The sequence below is a fragment of the Epinephelus fuscoguttatus genome, linkage group LG3, assembly GCF_011397635.1.
Source record: "Epinephelus fuscoguttatus linkage group LG3, E.fuscoguttatus.final_Chr_v1".
NCBI classification, from domain to species: domain Eukaryota; kingdom Metazoa; phylum Chordata; class Actinopteri; order Perciformes; family Serranidae; genus Epinephelus; species Epinephelus fuscoguttatus.
In genome coordinates, this window is record NC_064754.1 from 28,247,864 (window position 1) to 28,269,676 (window position 21,813).

A 21,813-nucleotide genomic window follows, 5' to 3' on the forward strand; every position below is an offset into this window, starting at 1 on the left:
TACTGTCCCCCATTTCTGCTACTGGGGATAGAAACTGCAAGAAACTTACATTGAAACTCTTTGATAACTTGGTATGGCAACTGATAGCTACCAGCAAAAACGAAACCACTCTCCTCATCCTATTTTGGTTGCGCTGTGATTGACACACTTCCTTTCAGAGCCTTCCTTTGCGATCATACCCAATGGCAGACAGATTTGCATAGTGAAAGCAAGGTTTACAGGGGACAATCTAAACGCAGACGGTCTTCTTTTCTATAGCCGTTACATTGTGCATTCAACATTTACCTCACAATGATAAATTAAAGCAAAAAACTTCTAAACAATTTCCATTCTAACATTAACAGGTTGAGGTTATGTAAGGTTTATAATTCCTTTAGAATTGACAAACTGTTTGTACTTATTCAGAGTGAAGTATTTATTATCATCATCCTTACAGTTTGCTTTGAAGGACCCTGATCCAATACAAGCATGCATCATATGAGGACTGTGTTCTTTGACCACAAAATAATTATGTAAGAATGGTCTAATAATGCAACAAGTTTTCATACCATCTAAATGGCAAAATAGATTGTTTCAGTGCACTCCAACACAGCCCATATGAGAAGGCAACCACATCATAACATCATGGTAAATGTTAGGGAAAGGCTGTGGTCATGCTTTAAAGAAAATGCTGTATAAAATAAAATAGCATGACACTACTTCCTGCTGCACCACTGAGCATAAACACTAGTCATGTTAAGGTGTTTGAGCAAATGACCTCTGTGTATTTGTCAGTGAGCATAGCTTACATAAGTTTATGTGTGTGCCCTCAATGTGCCTGTGTTATTCATGCCTCTGGCTTGTCAATATAAATATGGATAAGGCTTCTCAAGTCGACCCCAGTGACCTCCATAAATACCTTCAGTACTGTGAAATCACACAGAGGATTTTATATGTAACAGTAACCTATGGTATGACATCAGATAATCAAGTGGTGGAATGTAAGTAAGTATATTTAGTTGAATGCTGAATTTAAGTATAATTTTGAGATACATTTTCTGATATTTTATACTATAACTCCATTTAAAAATGAAAATATTGTACTTTTTATTCCACTAGATTCATTTTATAACTGTAGTGAGAGTTACTTTTCAGATCTGGATTTTACAAGTAAAACAAATGATAAGTTTGTGAAAATAATGCATTGTTGTGCATACACACATTGCATAATGATTACCTTTAATAATGATTGATTGATTGATTGATTGATTGATTGATTGATATTGATTTTTGCTGCTAATTTTGTGTACTTTAACATAAATATAAATTTAAGTGCAAGACTGTTACTTGTAATATGTGAGTGTTTTACATTGTCCTATTTCCTCTTATACTTAAAAAAAAGGAAAAGATCCATATACTTACTCCACCGCTGCCTCTCTCAAGGAAACCATAGGCAGAACACACAGTAATAGCTAAAGCGTAAATGACAATAAATCAGGTGGCTGGGTTGAATTCAGTATGCAAACTGGATTATTAGACAGATTAAGATTAAGGCCTTCCTGGTGGCTCAATAAAAAGACAAAATCACATGTGAATAATGTGCAAAACTTTAAAACACACCCACACACATTCTTGTACTTCTATCTTTGTGAGGACCCTCACTGACATAATGCATTCCCCAGCCCCTTACCCTAACCTTAACCATCACAACTAAATGCCTAACCTAAACCTAATTGTAACCTGGCCCCTAAAACTAAGTCTCAGCCCTCAAACAGACCTTTGAAAAAGTCAAGACTGGGTAAAAAGACCTCACTTTGAAAAATGTCCTCACTCTGTTGCTAAAATACGTTTTTTTGGTCCTCACTGTGTCACATGTACAAGTACACACAGACACAGACACACACACACACACACACACACACACAAAGTGCATTAAGTTGGTTAAATGATAATAATGTAATCAAATAGGGGAAAATATTGACGTTTTAAATTTTTAGAGTTCAAAATGTCTAATTTAGGCTTGAATAACTAAAATTATTTTCAAAGAGTTGTGATCAAAGTCACAGGGGTCCAAAAAAAGTCATACATCATCTAGTCTGAACAGGAAAAGGCTCTTTGAGATCTTGGTGGGTTTTGTTAAATAAGAATTGGGTTAATTCACTACATCTTAGGGCTGTACCAAATAGTTTGAGACTTCAGTGTTTGATTCGTAAAATTGACATTCAAATTCTAATTCATTCTGTTTCAACAAGTTATTTTTGCACAGATGCAGATAAAGATTAGGCTACACTCCTGCTATCAGTATTATTGTAGAATTAGATTCCAGTGGAGGCTGTGTGGGGATTATTTCTGACTTGTGTGATACAAACATTTCTACTAACTCCAGAGCAATCTAACAGTGAAAATCATGAAAAAAAGATGCAATTATTTCCAAAATTTACAACATGGTTTTATCTAAAAAATATTCTGCTTCCATCCATATTTGTTGGCGTTTAACCTTTCAGAACAAGATTTTCACTGCAGTCAAAAGACTCTCCTGCTTTCTGCACACAAAGGGAGGCAGCACCTGCAAATTAAATTTATTTATTGAAGAAAGAGGGCGGCATGGTGGTGCAAGAGGGTTCCTGGTTCGAACCCAGAGTGTGGGAGTGTGCATGTTCTCCCCGTGTCAGCGAAGATTTACTCTGTGTGCTCCAGCTTCCTCCCACAGTCCAAAGACATGCAGGTTAATTGGTGACTCTAAATTGTCCGTAGGTGTGAATGTGAGTGTGAATGGTTTACTGTCTCTATGTGTCAGCCCTGTGATAGTCTGGCGACCTGTCCAGGGTGTACTCTGCTTCTCGCCAAATGTCAGCTGGGATAGGCTCCAGCTCCCCCACAACCCCTAACAGGATAAGCGATTACACAAATGAATGAATGCATTAAAGAAAGATGGTTTAACAAACAGAGAAAAGTAACTCATTTAATCTGATGAATCACTTTATTCAAATTGAGGGTTTTGTTTAAGGATTTTTTTTTTATTATTAGGGTGATGACATCATAAAATATAACGGCAAACATTCAAAGCTTCTTTTGAAAACCTCAACAGAATCTTTGAATGTGAAAAAAATGGCTCAATAACCTGAAATATAATTTGATATCAATGTCAACTTTTTAGGCGTTCATAACAAACAACTGCTTTTCTGGAGAAGACAGTTCCTACTATAAACTGGGCTATTTGTACCTTGTGTTAAGACAAAGCTTAGTGATAAGCTACTAAAAAGATAAGAGCATTTAGTTCAAGGAAGATACCAAGTCCTGCAATCCACACTAGCTCAGTCCCAAACTACAGTGCAGGTGTAGAAGGATGGTAGGGGTACACTTTGCCCAGAATGCAGGTTCACATTTGAAGACATGGTACTCATTGCACTTCATTTCTCAAGACCAAGGCTGAACCTCACCTCAACAGTCTTCTTTTTTCCTCTCTCGCTGTAACTTTGTCTCCTGTCTCCCTCGGCCACTCTCCCTTGCTCCCTGTTACAGAAACACACACATATACACACCTCTGATTTCACGACTCATCACCCCCATGACCCACATAGACCTGGAACTAATTCACACAAGCCAGAAAGAGATGGAGAGGAAGAAAGAGAAACAGAAAGAAAGCTGACAGGAGGCAGACTGAACGAGGAGGACAGGAGGCTGATGCTAAATGAGAGAAAGCAGAAAGCCAAAGCAGAAAAGACAAGCACGAAGTGGGGGGGCGATGCTGAAGGCAAGATGAGAGAAGAAATTGGGTAGGAACGCAGGGCAAAAGAAGGCAATAGGGAGGAGGAATGGAGCTGGATAATGTAGCCGGTAAGTGATAGACTGAGCAGCGGGAGAGGTAGAGCGAGGTCAGATAGAGAGATGGATAGAAGGAGGGGAGAGGAGGGGTGGAAGGAAAATTTGGGTCGGCGAAGTGCAGCTGCATCGGGAGAGAGCCGAGATGAGGAGGGTAAAAAGGGGAGAGAGACAGGAGGCAGGAAATCAGTTGAGCAGACAGAATGTAGAGTATGTGTAGAGAGGATAAGTGGAGGGGGTGAAGATGAGAGAGAGGTAGAAAGAGAGGAGGAGATGGAGGAGGGGGGGCGCGGAGTAACAGTCATCAGTATTCCAGCCTTGTACTCAGTTTCCAGCCAAGACAAATGAGAGCCAACATCAGGGAGGAAGTGGATCAGCTGAAAACACACCAACCTCTCCCTCTGTCACCCCGCTCCCCTTTCTCTATTTTTCTCGCTATCTCAACCCCCTCCTTTCACAAAACAGAAGGAACCTTATAGCTGCAGTAGCTCATGCTGTTGGGACCTTCCCAAACACACACACACACACACACACACACACATACACAGCAGCACCATAAATAAACTGTTTTGGTGTGTTACGTTCACCCTTTTCCCAGGTTATTTCAGCAGTAAGTCTCCCCCCCAACCCCCCCCCCAACGGAGGATTTATTTGAGGTGTCATCATGTCAGGATTATTTATTGACATTGTTTATTTATGATTTTCAGAGCCTGGGAAGTCTCAAGGGAAAATATACAAATTTGTGCTCTGGAGTTTTTTAAATGTCTAAGCACAAAACAGTTACAAGAACTCTGCAGACAGGAGATAAATCTGAAATCTGAAAGTTAAAAAGGGTAATTTAAAGGAACACTTTGTCCCCCAAATGCCCATTTGTCTATCAGTTTCTCACCCCATGTTACACTGAATTCATTAACACAACACAGTGAACGAAGAATCCAAAAACAGAGAAAATTCTTGATGAATTGAAGCAAAGAGGGGGGTGCATTTAACAACAGCGAAACTATATCAAAACATCTGTTTACAAAGTCTCACACAGATTGTGCAGTATAATCCATTCATCCAGCCATAGTCTCAGTACTTTAATACGTGTTTTCGCTAAAACTTTATTATTTAAAACACTTTGCATCAACAGTTTCACACGTAGCACGCACGTGTTTGAACTCTGCTCGGTAGAACGAACAAGCAGAGCTTTGTTAGAATTTATGTTTTGAAACAGTTTTGTTCTTACACACACTTTCACCCTAATTAATGAAGAATGTTGCCTGTTATGGATTCTTCGTTCACCTCAGAGGCATAACAGAGCACTATAAAAATATGTGTGTTTATTTACCAGGTGTTTCTGAGACATTTAAGTCAAAAAAACATTGTTTAACAGGCTAAATCTTAGTTTATCCATCCATGTATCTCTGTCCTCAGTGAAATCTAAACTATGATAAATCCAAGTGGCTCGTTTAGATCACATTATTCCTGCCCTGACAACTTTAACCTACTTTGCATTGAGGTATGGTCACAATAGCCTTCTGTCCAACTAGGGATGTACCCATACCCATAATATGAGGTACAGCTGTTCTAGAAAGAACAAATTATGCGGCGTAAACAAACATATCCTACCCAAAGTTGTTCATCATTATACAGGGGGAGAAAAGATGCCATGATTGACATGTCACTTTCTTCAGATCAATTCATATTGTGACAAGCAGCACATACAAGGAAATGGGAAGTAACAGTCTGCAATGTCAAGCCTTTGATGAGACTCAACACAGGAGACAAGACCTGCTGAACAGTGCTGGAAAATACAGCCGGAGCGAAGAAATGCAGCAGCCACCTCACTAACAGTTACGACTATAAACCAGCACAAAAATGACAATTACCAACATAAACCCCCATGGTCTGAACAGACACATTACACGTTTGCTTTTTGGAACATAAAACTTAAACTACTCTAGTAGTAGTTTGGTAGCACAAACTAGTCCAGCACTAGGCATGATGGTAAATGTGGGCCGTCGCTACAATATCATTGAAGATGACCACAATGATAGAAATGCCCATTCTGTCTGCAACACAGGACTCTGACTTCACTAACTGGTTGTTTCATTTACTACAGTTATTGAAAAGTGATATAGCTGCCCTCACCAAATCAGTGCACAGCAGGCAGCAGGCTGATAGATGACCTTTCCCAGCGATGAGGAGGAGACATCATGTGCTGGAGTAGCGAGACAAAAGCCTGATGTGACAGCCGGGTTTCATTCAAACGCATGCAAATTATACATCAAGATAAAGCTTTGAACCTGTAGTTTTTAAGTGATATGTGGTAATTTACTCCATTTAAGAAACCTAGTCAAAATAATGAAAGAAAAATACTGTATGTATCATCCATAGGGTTTGAGGACTTTTGACATAGCGCCCATTAACACCCTAATAAGTATTTCATGGCTATTTAAACTAAGTGATGGGAAGTACGTGTGTGTGGCATTAGAAAAATAAAAGTCCCCTGAGATAAATAAAGGTAGTCCTTTAAAAATTATCCATATTCAACAATAAAAACCCATTTATTTATTTATTGTAACTATTTTGACTCATTTAAATATTTATATTTAATTATATATATTTTATATATTTATTTCCATACATATTTATTTTAGGATTTATTTTTTTAAGCAAATTTATTTTATTTGTTTGATGTTTGTTTGTTTATATAACATTGATTTAAATTGGATTCTGTAGTGGTGGGACTTAGACAGCTCACAGAACTAAAAATGAAAATGAGCAGGGCAGAGAGATGTAAAGTTCTGTGTGAGGTGCTCTATCTGAATACAGAGACAGATAATTTCATAATGAATGCATACAGATAATGAGGTCCCTATGTCCACAATACTGCTCCACAATATTGCTCCAAAGACCCCATAAGGGCTGTGATATCAGTGATTTTGGTTTGATTTTGTAATGTAGAAATATTGAGCACAGTGATCACGAACTGTAAGTACAGCATGCTGCAGTTTTCTACATTTCAAAACACAGTGCATCAGTGTTTGTTTTGGCTGACTTTGCAAATTTGTGGGATTGAACAAAGGTGAACCTTTGGGTCTGCCAGGAAATTGCACAAAGACAGGAAATCTTGTATTCTTCTGTCGTAGAAGCTTCGATTGCATCCAGTGGAAAAGCTCATTTTTGCAGGTGAGTGACTCTACCTTTAGGCTACACAATGGTATTCACTGTGTGCACCTCACAGACAGCAGCTGAGATTCGCCAGTATTATTGAACCATGATGTAGTGTAGCATGAACACTGTATAAAAAGTGCAATGAGGGGACAAGGACAAACCTAACACATGCGAAACTGAACTATATTATCATAAAGCAATGAATTTAGTATTTGTGGGCATCTCTGTACCAAAACACAGCTGCTAGCACTTTGGCTGCTTCTCTGTAACTGACCAGAGCAGCTAATAACAACCATAAACTTGTACAGCATATTTTAGTCCCTCCAGGAGGTCTGTGTTGTGTGGCTCAGAGGTAGAGCGGGTCGTTTACCATTCGGAAGATCAGCGGTTCGACCCCCGGCTCCCCCAGTCTGCATGTCGAAGTATCCTTGAGCAAGATACTGAACCCCAAATTGCTCCAGATCATGCTTCCATTGGTGTGTGAGTGAGTTAAAACCTGAGTAGCAGGTGGCACCTTGTATGGTAGCCAGTGTATGAATGGGTGTATGTGACTCAGTATAAAAAGCACTTTGAATGGTTGGATGACTAGTAAGGTGCTATACAAATGTAGGATGCATCCATACATTTTTGCAGGATACAATACATCCATTTATAATAATAATAATGAGGAGGCTCGTCGTCCTTTTTTACACCGCCATTTAGTCTCTGAACAGGAACAGAATATGTACTGGTCAGTCATACAGTTGGCTCACTACATGCACACACAGCACGCTTGGGCATGTTTCTCATGAACTGGCGATGATTTTAATACCTGTATTGGTGTTTACTGACACAAGAAATTATTAGTACAATTACAATAATACAAAAATATGTACCTGATAGGAACAGAATATGTTCTGGTCAGTCATACAGGCAGCTCACACACAGCACGCTACAAACGAACAGCATGTTATTTTAGCACAGAGGCCAGCTAGCTATTTCATAAAAGGGCATTACGCCGTTATTTGGACATTTCATCATTTAAAAAGTACAGCCACCCACTTGTAACTCTTCGCAGTTACATTTCCATAACTCACAGTGCATATATGTTCATATGGTGGACATACAGACATTAATACACAATATCTGTCACAGTGCCGCCCTCGACAGCTCACCTCGGGCACGTCTCTCACAAACTGGCAATATTTTAATGACTGCAGTGGCATTTACCTACTACCTCTGAGAGAGGGCGCCCTACACAGGTATAACCACACAACTACATAAGTGCATGACTATCACATTATAGCATTAATAGCAAGTGGAACTACATACAATACAAACTCTCTTACACAGGCTAGTAGCCCCCCAGCCAATAACAGTGTACAGGTGACAATGTCAGACCATAGGTAATACGCATCCATAAAGAAGCTACGAAGAAAACAGCACTGAAAAAAATGCAGCTGTAACAAAGCAAAAGTCCAAGTGGACAAAGTTCGTTCCAAAACACTGTTCTTGGTTGAGGTCAGGGAGAAAAAACATGGTTTGTGTTAAAATGAACAGATAAACACAGATTCTAAAAATCACTTTAAGTGCCTCAATCCAGCATTTTTATTCTCCAGTGTGGAGAATTTGAAATGTCGGTGTAAATGCAGGCTGAAGGCAGCAGTGCAGGGTGGCTAAATATACACTTGAATACAGAGGTTTTTAGCAGCTTTGCTGATTGAAGGGTGTTAGAGAGAAATGAACTATGATCTTGATGACACCATTATATCAACATGAGCCAGTCACATGCTCCGGCCCCGCCATGGCCTTCAATCAGCTTTGAGTTATCCCTTCAGTGTAATCTCCCCCCTCCTCTCCCTCTCCTCTCTCTCTCTCTCTGAAAAACACAAACAGCACACACAGTAATGATTCCACCCACCCACCCACTCTCTGTCTTTTGGTCTCTCTCTCCGTCTCCCTACCTGCCCCCTACTGGGTTTTCCTGCTCTGATTAGTGTTTGTACCCACAAAAACAAAACCCACTGTGGGAAGGATGTACAATTCTGGCATAAAATGCGGAGACACAGATTGGTCATGTCTCTCTTCCTCTCTTTCAAACACACACACACTGATGCAAGAGGATCAAATGGTGATCAGAACAACTCTAGGAATCATCACAACACACAGACACAACACTCCCTTCCTCTCTCTCACATTAAATGATGTCTCTTTTGATATTCTATATTTCTTTATTGTCACAAATCCCATGAAAACACCAAAACCAATAATGACTTGATCCCACTAACAAGTATTGTCTGTGTATCTGAAGCCTGATATATCTTATTCCCCTGTGCCACAGAGCTCCACTGTTGCCCCAGAACTATTAAAAACATGTCACTGTTGCACTGGGTGACATGTTCCTTCATTACTATGAACATGGCCGCTATGGTCGATGTCACACGCACACACCTAGCCCGATTCCAGACTTCTGAATAGCTGCCCACAGCCTCAGCGCTCAGCCTCCCATACACAGTAGGTCTGGTGTTGTGCCCATTGACTGTTGTTTCCTCCAGTTGGAGAAAGAATCGACCAAATCAGAGCTTTGTTGGCAGGACTACGAATGTTGATGTCATCTTCCAGCATAGCTACAGAGCTGCATCAACACAAAACAGGGACAGAAAAATGCCCACAAAAACAGTGTCTGGTTGAGGGAGAGACAAAACAAAATGCCATCCACCCAAACAAGCAATCAGCTACCATGAGCACAATGTCTGGCTGTGTGAATTAAGTTAAACTAAATGGCAACGCTCCGTTATCAAGCTCCCATACACCATCCTGCTGCTGTAAATACCCACACGCACACCAAATGTGTTTTAATCTGCAGCAGAAAATAGTCCCAGGCAAACGCACTGTTTACTGCAGTTTGAAAAACATTAGCTAAAAACAACAGAGCCACAGATGAGGCAGGGAATTCGCAAAGTGTTGAGAAATGTATCACTTTGGTTTGTTTTGTTCTTATTTTTTAATGGGATCTGTCAGTCCGTCTGTTGGTCCAACATTGGGTCCAGGCAAATATCTCAGCAGCTACTAAACGGACGGTCATGAAATTTTGTTCAGACATTTGTGGTTTCAGAGAATTTTTCCTTCTCACCTGACTTTCCCACTTCCTCCACGAACAGATTAACATTTTTGGGTTTTAGTGAAATGTCTTCAAAGCTACTGGATAGATTTCCATGAAATTTGGTACAAATCTTCATACCGTCCTCGGAATACATTGTTAAAAAATGGTGAGTTATTAACTTTAAGCTAGCATCATTATCAGGTCAAAATTTAAGTTTGTTTCATACTTAATGACCAAATAGCTGCAAACTGATGACAGGAGCTGGAGCCTATGCCAGCTGACATAGGGCGAGAGGCAGGGTATACCCTGGACAGGACCGGGAGAAAACTCATGCTGACACGGGGACATGCAAACTCCGCACAGAAGAGCTCTCCCACAGCGAGTTTGAACCAGGAACCATCTTGCTGTGAGGGAACAATGCTAACCACTTCACCAGCATGCCATCTGATATTTTTACTGAATTACTTTTTACTTTAAAAATATATTATCTTAGTTTCACATGTATGAAACACACTGCCTAACTGAATTATTTGAACAGATGTGATTATAAAGTTTGCAAGTTCATGTCAAACCACGGATCTCATGTCTGCGGGTTGGATCAAATTGCGGAACTAATTGTTCATAAGTGTGTGTGGTGGAGCAGGTGCACTATTGCATGTTGTGGTGTCTCTTTGGCAGTGGCTCTTCAAAATTAGACCCATGCAGGACCCTGCTTAGTGTTGTGCTAAATAGCAAATGATAGCATGCTAACATGCTAAACAAAGATGGTAAACATGGTGAACATTACACCTGCTGTGAGCATGTTAGCATTTAGCTTTGTGTTGTGTCACAGAGCTGACTGTAGACTCTAAGTCTTGTTTAAACACATTTCCTAAAGTCCACACTTTAGATGAGACGCCCTACTCTTATTCTCTCCTCTCCTTCCTCACTCCCTGTCTCGCTTGCTGTTTCTGGGTCCATTCTACGGAGTGACATAATCTTAAATTCAGAAAATAACATTTTTAATTAAGCAATATGCCTACAGGAAATTGGCATGTATTTCTTCAAATCAGCCTCTAAGCATTTATTTAAGACTCTATATTTAGACATTAATTAAAGCATTGCAGCAGTGTGCTGTCGAGAACAACAACTCCACGGTTATTACGGCCCTCTGTATTGTCCTCATTGCCTCTTTCTTTCCTTCCTTCTGAAACAAACTGCACGCACAAACACATTTACACACAAGTTGGGATGGAGTAATAACGGGAATGAGATAGAGGCAGCCAATTGTCTCTACTGTATCTTATTTGTACCAGGGAAGATGAGCAATGGAACAGAAATTAAATGAAGGGAAAAGAGGAGAGGAACGAATGCAGCAGCCAAAAAAAAAGTGTTGTTAAGTTGAATTTAAAGTGCTCTGAAGAGGATAAGCAAGTAGGCCAGTCAAGAGAGGAGGAGAAATAGGAGGAGGAGAGGAGAGAATGGGTGGAGAGGAGAGAAACAGGATGGGGAATTGATAAATAGATCATTGTATGCAAGGAGCAGCTCTGCCTCTTCTCTCCGTCTTTCCCACGTCTCCAACTACCCCCGCCGCCCCCCCTGACACCAGATAAACAGAATTTCTAACTCATCTGTTTACTGTAAATGAGCCTAAATAAGGCCAGAACACAGAGGATTCACACAAACACAAAGGATTCACACACACACACACACACACACACACACAGCGAACAGTTGTACTGTATAACGTCTTTTCCTGTTCCACGCCTTGTTTGTCTTGTCTTTTTTGTTGTCGAGCGTCCTCTGCAAATGAGCTTCTGTGTGTGATAACTCAAGGTTTTGACAGGACTCGAGGCTAAACTCTTAACAGCACAACAAACACGCACAAACACACACACACACACACACACACACACACACAGATTCACAAACAGATACCCAAAGGCTTTGACATACTGTATCTCTAATGGAGGAAGTGGGCTGGTGTGCGATTAGATGTGAAAGACAGACACACACACTCTTCACTTATTTAATAGACCAACATAATAGCAACACTGCATGGCTGTAATGACTTGTAGCACTAGTAGAAACATGACAGAGGACAGAGAGGCGAGAGGATGAAGAAGCAACAACGGTACCTTGGAGAATTTTTTTTCCTCCATCTCAGTTTGCGGAAACATCTCAAAAACTCTTTCACAGACGTCCTTGAGCACATCTTAAAAGCCTCTGTGGGGACTCTTTACTGGCCAGCTGTTGGTCAGCAGGTTACCGTCCCTACTAGAAATAGTTACTGCTACAACTTCAATTATTAGAAACTGTTACATCTAAGACAAAGTAATACACACAGATATGAATACATCTGGATCGCTGAATATCAAACTCAAAGTAATGAATATCTTAATAAATATTGAGACCTGGAACTGAATATCAAACTAGAAAAAACTCTAGGTGGGAGTGATTTATATTTTTTGAGCTATTATTTCCCTTAAAGTCAACCTGAGATCCTCAGGTAGCAACACATTCTCACTCCGACCTTGTAACATATCATCGCTTGGTCATGGACTTTCCAAATCGACATTTGACGTAGCTGCGTCTTTCATTAACATTCTGGGATGCCGTGTCAACTTCAGCCTGTCTTTTTTAAATGTACAATGCATACAGTCTCTTTCAAATACACCTACTATGTCAGTATAACAAATGCATGTGGTTACATTTTTTTAGGTTTGGGTTTATATGGGAAGCAAACACCGGCCTCCCAGGTGAAAGACAGTGATCGTTGGACAGAATGAGACCTAGCTGCAGGTACACAATGTGATCACCTTGACTTCATGTGGAGCTTCAGTGCAAAATGATGATCAAACATGAGCAGCAGACTATTTCTCTTAGTTGTATTTTACACAGTACTTTAGAGTGGGGTCATTTTGCATTTTCAAAATACTTAAAATACTTTCTCCGTGATTCATAATGCATAAAAAACAAGGCTGGTCAAAACCTAGTAATAGACTGGATCGTGTGTGAAACACTGGAGGACTTTTAATGTGAAACAGGAAGTGGCAGCATTCACTCAGTCGTGGATTTTAGCTCTTGCACTAATAGCGCTACAGTGTTGGACTGGCTGTTGCAGTCTAGTCAAAAAATGAATGTAAATACATGTTAAAATGAAAAACAGTTAACCTAGAGGCACTCACTCAGCAAAAGAGACCTGTTTTGGAAACAAGTTCCACTCTTTAATTTCTCATAGCTATTTGGTATCTATAGGAGTTGATAAGTATAAAAAAAACTAAACATTGTCAATGATAATCAAGTCCCAATGTCCTCAAATGAGTACTTCCTAATTAGCTTGTTACAGTTGCTAAAATTGGTCAAATATGTTGCCCTATCAAACTACAAACATTATTAATCATAAATAAACAAGTTTAAAGCATTGAATTTAATCAGGTTTTGTACCTTGTCCACTTTCGTGTTGGGATCGCAGACTGACTTGGCAGAGATGGCTGCCATCTTGGGTTTGTTTTTTGTTTTTTTTGATTAGTGTACTGTGTTGTTACTACCACTAGATGGCACAACAAAGCATCCATGAATGAGGACAACAGGTCTAAGTTGAGTAGAATGAAGTATAAGGTCAAGTAAACCAGAATGGGATGTCCTCATATGAGGACACCGGGTCTCAGGAGGATATACTGGTTGACCTCTAATCCCCGTGTTCCCAGGGTGTTATGTCTCTTGATATAAACTAACATAACGTAATAGACTAGTAGGGGCTAGCTTCACAGTACAAATGACAAATGAAGGAGGGGTATGGATGTTTCAAATGCAGTTTGAATGGTAAAAATCTGTCCAACCACTGTGGAGATATCAATATCTAAAGTTAAGAAAACAATCTTGCTCTGAAATTTGAGGGTGTAGGTTTCAAAGAGTTAAACATCAGTAGGCTGTGAGCTGTAGGTGGGTGATTTCGACATATTGACCCAGGGAAACATACTTTGAACATCTGACCCGGGGAAAACATTGCTGAGATCATAAAACCCTTTGAAATGTCTCATTAATGAATCATAATAAGGGGATGTTTAGCTGGGGAACATAGGACTACAGGAACATACAACTGTAGATATGCTCCCGTTACTATTCACGCTGTTGAGGCTGCTGCATGATTCATGGGGTACTTTCGTATTTTGACAGATATGGTAAGGAGTGGTATAAGGCAAGGATCTTGCCTTGTTTTTCCAGTAGATGTGTAAAAATCTACAAAGCTCAAAGGAAGCAGAAGCAAGAAAAGGAAAAAAAAGTCAATCTGAAAAAAATGACCTCCAGTGAGCATATCTGGTGCTCCAGCTCCTTAGTCTCTTAGCTTGTTTGTTCTCACAGAGTAATTGTCCTCTTAGGGACTGTACAAAAATTATTAAGGAGTAGAAGCGCCTTCTGAGAAGACGAAGAGTAATGTATATTTAATTTTTGCATTTTGTAAAAATGCTTTTTGGGCAAGCAGAAGAGGGGATTTTAATTTTTACTCATCTGAAATTTATATTTTAGCCCTCTCTTGCAAAATGAATTGTTTTTAAAGGGGGGGGCAATGTGGCAATGTTTCAGGACTAAATTTTTCTCATTAGTCAGCTAGCTAATAGGACATAAATGTCAGTTATGAGAAACAATTAATAAGATTAGAGATTACATGCAATCTCTACCAGCAGCAAGGGAAAGTCAATTATTCCTCCAAAGTTAATATATGTAATTTCAACATCACATAGTATTTTTTGAGCTGACGCTGCACTGGCAGGACAACATCATTCTGTGTTTTCCAAAACTGTACAAATCACCTGTAGAAAAATAAATCTCTTTTTATAATGTGATTACATTGTGGTTAAGATTTGGTTAGGTTTAGGGAAACATCATTTGTTTGTCTTGAATTAAGTCTTTTTTTAAGGGTAGAAAAACACTGTGGTTACAAGGTTGGCTGTCAGTTGTTTAAGATTGATGTTTTGTTGACTGTTCCATTCACACTAATCTCCTCCCTACGTGGACTCTAATGCTCTAAAACAGTGATTTCCAACTGGTGGGTTGCAGTCCAAAAGTGTGTTGCAGATCTGATCTGAATGGACCACAAGCCAGGTTGGAAATTAGCACCAGCTACCAGCCAAATCTTGGTAAAATATGCAAGTTTCTGCTCAATTTACTTCACTCATCAGCCAAAAAACAATGAAAACCTAATGAGTGGCTGGTAGATTTTGGAATCTGCTAGTCATGGTGGCAGGTGGACAGAAAAGTTAATTTCCAAGTGACTTGCAAACGTGTCAAGTTTGTAAAAAAAACATGTTTTATTTATAAGTACAGTGAATTTCAAGCACAGAGCTTTTATTTTGAAGTGCTGTAGAGTGAGTGACTAATGGACAGCTACTTGACAGAGACAGCAAACTAGCTCGACGACATGACGACAAATGCAAATACGATGCTGAATGTATTAAGTGTGAACCTTGAACTGATGACTGAGAAGAAATCTCGACCCTTTGGCTGGACCAGTTGGGAACCTCTGCTCTAAAAAACCGACACCTGACTTCCTCCTTTGCACACAGCATTATCACTACGTCAACCAGAGGGCTTTGTTACTTGAACATCATTTTGGGGCACTTGTTAAAACGACTGATGCTGTCGTTTCTCTTCAGTCTCCCCAGGACGCTTTTAAAAAGGTAAATGTGTCATAGAAAGTTGTTGTGTATTAAAATTCCAGTTTAGCCTTTTACTTAGTGTTTCCTTTTTCTAAAATAAAGTGGAATATTAATAATTTTGTAATATTTAGCAAAAAATTGAAAATTCCACTGCTAATGTGCATTATGGTGGCTACTGGTGGCTAAATCTTTCTCACATAAAAAAAAAGGAAATTCTGAACACAGAGGTGACTGAACAAGTAGTTGTTAATAATATATGAAAAGCTTCTTTGCTGCAATTGATTTCAAAACTTTATCATCTTCATTTTCACCACTTCATTTTTGTCTTCTGTTCAGACAAATGTGTCACATAATAGGCACTATGGGCACAGAACAGATCTGTCAACTGGTCAAAAGATGTCTAGACGTGTAGGTTCAAAGGATTATAAATGTGGCTGAAAAGGTTTCTTTAGATGTCTAGTTTCTATGCTGTTCAGACAGTGTTTCTACAATATGTAACCAAGACATTCAAATTAATGTGCACTCAGTAGAAAAGGGTCAAAATGATTACATTATCTGTAATATATTCTCATCTTAAGTGACTTAAATTCTATCAATAATTATTTAACACATACATTGGGAGCCAGTGGGGTTCAATGGTTAGTCCAGGACACTTAGACAGGAAGTTCTCACAGACACAAACCAAACTGGCATTTAACCAAACCCATTCTACCCACTGTGCTACAGCTGCCTCTTTGTTACATTTAATACAAGCACCTGCGATGTCGAGCCTTTGACTGTTGCTCTATTTCATATTTTCAGCAGATGCATTAACACCTTTATGTCAGGAGAAAAGTGAGAGCAAAGCTTTTGTTTGTTTTTTTGACAGTTTTGGTTGATTATCTGAAGAGATAAACACTTGAACATGTGAGATGTGGTTGTAAATATTTTTTTTTATTATTTAGTATTTAGTCTTGAACTATTCAAGATAGCTTTCACCAAAATCAATGCAGAAAATAATTCAATATTATTAATTCACATACTGTGCTTCAGCACTATCTCAAGGTACTGCTTCGGGACTTTCTGCTGCTTTATATGTCTACTCCACCGTTTTAAAAAGAAGAATTACTATAAAAGAAGAATTACTATTTTTTTGTCTTAATTAGATTAATCTAACAGCTATAGCAGCACGTTCTCATCCCAGATCAACAAATATGTACGCTCCCAGGTTGCCAAATACCGACACTTTCTCACACCACTCACCGTGTAATACAGACTCTGAAGGCACCCCTCAGCATCTCTGTGAGACACAACTTTCAGCGGCTGTATGTGACACACAGCTGTCTCCTGGGCAAAACTGGTACGGTTCGGTTTAGACAACAAAACTACTTAGCTAGGTTTAAAAAAAAACATTTTTTGGGGTTAAAATAAGGATGAAATGTTAAATATGTCACATTAGTAACATTAGTAAGTGACGGAAAGACGTAAGTTAGGTAGCGTAAAATTAACAAAGCATTGAGTTTACATTATAACAGCTCTAACACCGAAAATGTCGGCGTGCAGCCTCAATCGGTGGACGATAAACAAGGCACAGTCTTCCATCTGTGTCACCAGTAATGAGGAAATACACTGAGTGCTGGACGGAGCAGTGAGTGACAACAACCCCACCCACATGAAAAAAGTACTGTTTGCAGTGGAAACGCTAGGGTCCAGGTACGTTTGAAGGGTTACTTTTAAGGTTCCAAAGGTACCATACTGAAAGTGGTTGGTGGAAACGGGGCTATAGAGATGGCATTGGTATCACACGCTGAGGAGCAGGACAAAGCACTGTTATTTGATGACCTGGGACTGAGAACAAGATGGCCATAGTTACAAGTTACTTTGTAGATTAAGATTCTAAACATAATTATCTATAATAGATTATTATAATTTAATAATGATGTACAAATTGCAAGTGACAATTATGTGACAATATGAGGGATTATATTATTGAGCTACTACAGTGAAAAGCTCTACAAACCCTCGGAACACTACCTGCTCAGGTCCAAACAGCAGACGGAGAAAGTCAGCAACTAGCTGGTGAATACAGCGGAGCATTAAGCAGCTAAAGAGCCAGATATTTCCCTCAAGAGTTGGTAGAGACCAAAAACAAAGCTAAAAGAGGGACATTCATCAGGTGGACACAAACATGAATGCTGCACCTTAACCACTGGATGTGTACATAAGCAACTGTTTGCTGACAAGCACCATATCAACGTCAATATTGTGTTCACTACTTGGTGTACTGCTTCAAAGTGGCCAAAAAACAAAAACGGAATACAACAAAACAAAAACAAATACTGAATACTGGTGCTACTCCACACCACAATCAAAACCAACCCCTTTAACACTTTTATTAAACATCTATACAAATTTTATTACAGTTTTTAAAATTACTTTCTTCGACACATTAAAAATTACCTGTCTTGTTTTGTATTCTGAACGCTTTAGTCACAATAATAACACAGTTCAAATGATCAAATGATTAAGTCGTCCCAGCTGGGAGGCGTGCAAGATGTGCTAAGCTGTTTGCCCCTCGTTGTTATTCAGCTGCTTATCAAAAGGGCCGATTTCAATTTAAGACTCCACCTGTTACTCTTTGATCACTTTAGTCTGAACTTATAAACATGGAACAAGGCTCTCACTTATCCAGAACAGACAGCCAGGGCTTCATTCCCCAAAGTGTTTATAGACTCATTCTTGGTTCCTCATGCTGATCTCTGCTCACGTCTCTCCCGGATCTGTCGGCTCGCATTATCTTACTAATATTTCAGAGTTTGTTTCCGCACATAAAAACAGCGGGGATTCATTTAGCAGGCACTGCTCTGAAAGTGCAAGAAGCCAAGAAACAAAAAAACAATCCCAATCAATATGGGATCTCTGATATTAGCGCTATGGATTTTCATTTCTGTCTGCTGCAATATGATTCTAAAATGTATGTAGTTGTTGAAGGAGCACTGAGCAAGTTTTTATTGTCGCATAAAATCACCGTAATATATCTGCAGGGGTTTCAATCGATACCAATGGCTTAACGATTACTTTGCATGCTGAGATGCTGAGATGAGATTTCTGGCTTCCAAAATACACTTTTGTCAAAGTTTCAAATATACAAATGCACACACACACACACACACACACACACGCACGCACACACAGAACCTCAGAAAACTTTTTAAAGATGGAAAATGGTGGGTGTTAAATGCGAGTCACAAGCGTTACATCACAGTTCATTCTTAAGCCATAAAAAGCAAACAACCTGTTTTATTTCACACAGACCTGTGGATGCTGCTGTACTTGGCCAGCAGCTGGTCATTGTTGATAATGCTCATAAATTACATAATGCTCTTCTAAATGTCTAGTGAGGGAAAGTGGAGGCGAACGAGACATCTGAGCAGAGATAATAACAAATATAACTCAGCTGGGAACATTTGTGAATAAGCTTCTATCATAAAACACACAAAACAGCCTCCGGTCCTGGTCGACAGTGCCAATAAAGTCAGTTCAAAGCAGCTAGTGAACTGGAAGTAACAACTTTACATTATGTTTTTATTTTAAAGTCAAGCCTGAAACACAGGGCTGTCCCACAGAAGTCATTTTGACTTGTCACAGTAGGAAAAACAAACAAAGGAGCTGTTCAAACCTGGAAATAACATGCGTTTGGTGATAGGAACGCTAGTGGACAACCGAGACACATCGCCGTTCACGCCTGTGTCTATCATGTGTCTCCAGCTGACCACTTTTGCTCAGATTTCGTTACTGTCTACGTCACTTATGCTACAAGGTTAAAGGGACCCGTGCACAGTTATTATGTCCACATTCTTGCTAGCATGCTCACTGGTCACATTAATGGTTGTGTCGGTACAGATGGAGATATCGCTGTCAGCAAATTCTAACATGTCTCCTTCCATAGGGCAAAACAATGGATGATCATGCAACACTTCATCCCACTCGTCGTAAGTGCATTGTAAAGCATTAGCATGCTGTCACCAAAACAACCACCATGTTTTACACTGATGACGTGGTCCTTGTCAGGTACAGATCAGGGCTTACCAGCTTTTACACTACAAGAAAACATGGGGTCAAAAGCATCCCAGACCACCTCAGCAAGTGGTTTGACTTATAAGATCCCATCATCTGCATCTGGGTGGATGTTTACACTTATATTTAGCACTGTCCACTTGTAATCAGATCATCCAATACACATGTTAATACCCAGTGTAAACAGGACTCATGAGCTCTGCGCAGAACTGTTTCCTTAAGTCCGCTCCCATTGGATTTTTGACCATTACCGCCCGCTCCCGTTATGTGTGTGTTCCAGACCACCCACTCCTACCCATAGTAAAGTTTAAACTGCCTGCTCCCATGAGATTAATGTTGGGTCCACCGAGACCCATGGGATCCAAAATCCCAGTAATAAACACGTTACCATATTAACATAGTGAAATTATGTTCTCCTCCTCTGCATTCAAACGTAATACTTCGATTTGATTTTTGTATCATCTGGTTAAATGCTCAATATGAGCCACTGTGCCTTCTATGTGTGTCCACGGCAACGCTAATGAACATGCTAACTTGCTAAATGTCTGATCTGTTCCAAAAGTGTTTACTCTGAATAAACCAGTGGTTATTTCAGGACAGTGTGATCATTGATTTACACTTTAAGTGTATAGTTTTCATCCCGCAGAAATCTCACGGTTTATTTACTGACCACCCACTCCCGCCCGCAGCCAAGTTTTAATCACCCTTTCCCAGGAGATTTGCGTTGGGTCCTGCAGGACCTGCCAGATCCCAATCCCAGCGCAGTCCTTTAGTGTAAATAAGAAAATGAATGATGTCCATGAATTCTATTTAGCTGCTCCACTTTCAGGGTCCTGGTATTGTTCATGCCGGCTCACTGTCACACTGTCATGGTTTACTGGGACACTTGAATAGAACTGAGCTGTCGTTAATGTTATTTGTAACACCTGTGCTTTCCTGCCATGACAAGTCAAAATGTCTGCGGTGAAAAGGTTTCAGCTTCAAGGTTTCTTTTTTATACAACCTTCAACTCTGCAACTCTGCAAACAGCCTGTCAGTCACAACTCACTGCAAGGTTATGAAACATTTTCAGCTTTATGACTCTCATATGTAATGTGGTCATACTCACTGGAGCTGCTTTATCAACATCACCTTCCTCACAGGTAAACCTTGTGCAGGCGAACTGTCAAAATTTAGGGGGGGTAATTACAGTTGTAACAAAGCAAGTTGGTCTACTGCTGCCTCCACCAGTTAGTTTGTTTGTGTTATTGTGTGACTTTAGTGTTTTTAAGGGTTAGTTCAGATTCAAGTCACACAACAGACAACAAACTAACCAAAGATGGCAGTAATGAACTAGCAGTAAAATTACTGTTTTTATCACAGGAGTCTGGCTCTTAAGAGAGCAGAGGTAAGTTTCACTTTCTTGTTTAGTCCCATGTCGGCAAGGGCCGTCTGTTAGAGAAGCACTGAACATACGACTGGTTCAGTGAGGCTTGGATTATACTGCACATGTTGTGTGAGAGTCTGTAAATGGATGTTCTGATATAACCTCGATACCAAAAAGTTGGAACACTGTGTTAAACCATAATAAAAACAGAATGCATTGATTTGCACATCCATTTTGACCAATATTCATGACAGAGACCTCAAGGCATTGACCTGGCCTCCAAATTTCTCAAATCCCAGTCTGATCAAATATCTGTGGGACGTGCTGTTACCCCACCTCACAACCCACAGGACTCGAAAGATCTGAAGCCAGTGCATTGATGCCAGACACCAAAGGACACCCCCCAGGTCCTGTGTTCATGCCTTGATAGGTCAGAGCCAAGTCCGGTCCAAGGAGGACCCATCATGGATTGGGGTTACCTCTGGAGTACCAGCACATCCCTCAAATGTTCAATTAGATTGGGATCTGGGGTATTTGGAGGTCAGGTCAACACCGTGAGCTCTTTGTTCTGTTCCGCGGGTCATTCCTGAGCAATTTTTGTGGTGTGGCGTGGTGCATTGTCCTGCTGGGGGTGCTACTGGTAGGGTTGGGTCGGTTCTCGGTAATACCAATTCAATTTGGTACTCCATCTTGGACCGGGTTCTTTTTTT

General features: G+C 39.9%; 1 protein-coding gene across 3 annotated transcripts in view; it reads right to left on the reverse strand.

Annotated features, from left to right (window-relative positions):
• The window catches only part of elfn1b (extracellular leucine-rich repeat and fibronectin type III domain containing 1b), a 174,035-nt gene that overhangs the window by 89,949 nt on the left and 62,273 nt on the right, over positions 1–21,813 (reverse strand). Inside the window, exon 2 of one of the 3 annotated variants that reach the window (XM_049571363.1) lies at positions 3,420–3,492. The exons of the other annotated variants lie outside the window; for them this stretch is intronic. The gene's annotated coding sequence lies outside the window, so the exon portion shown is untranslated. The remainder of the gene's footprint in view (positions 1–3,419; positions 3,493–21,813) is intronic. 3 annotated transcript variants of the gene reach the window in all.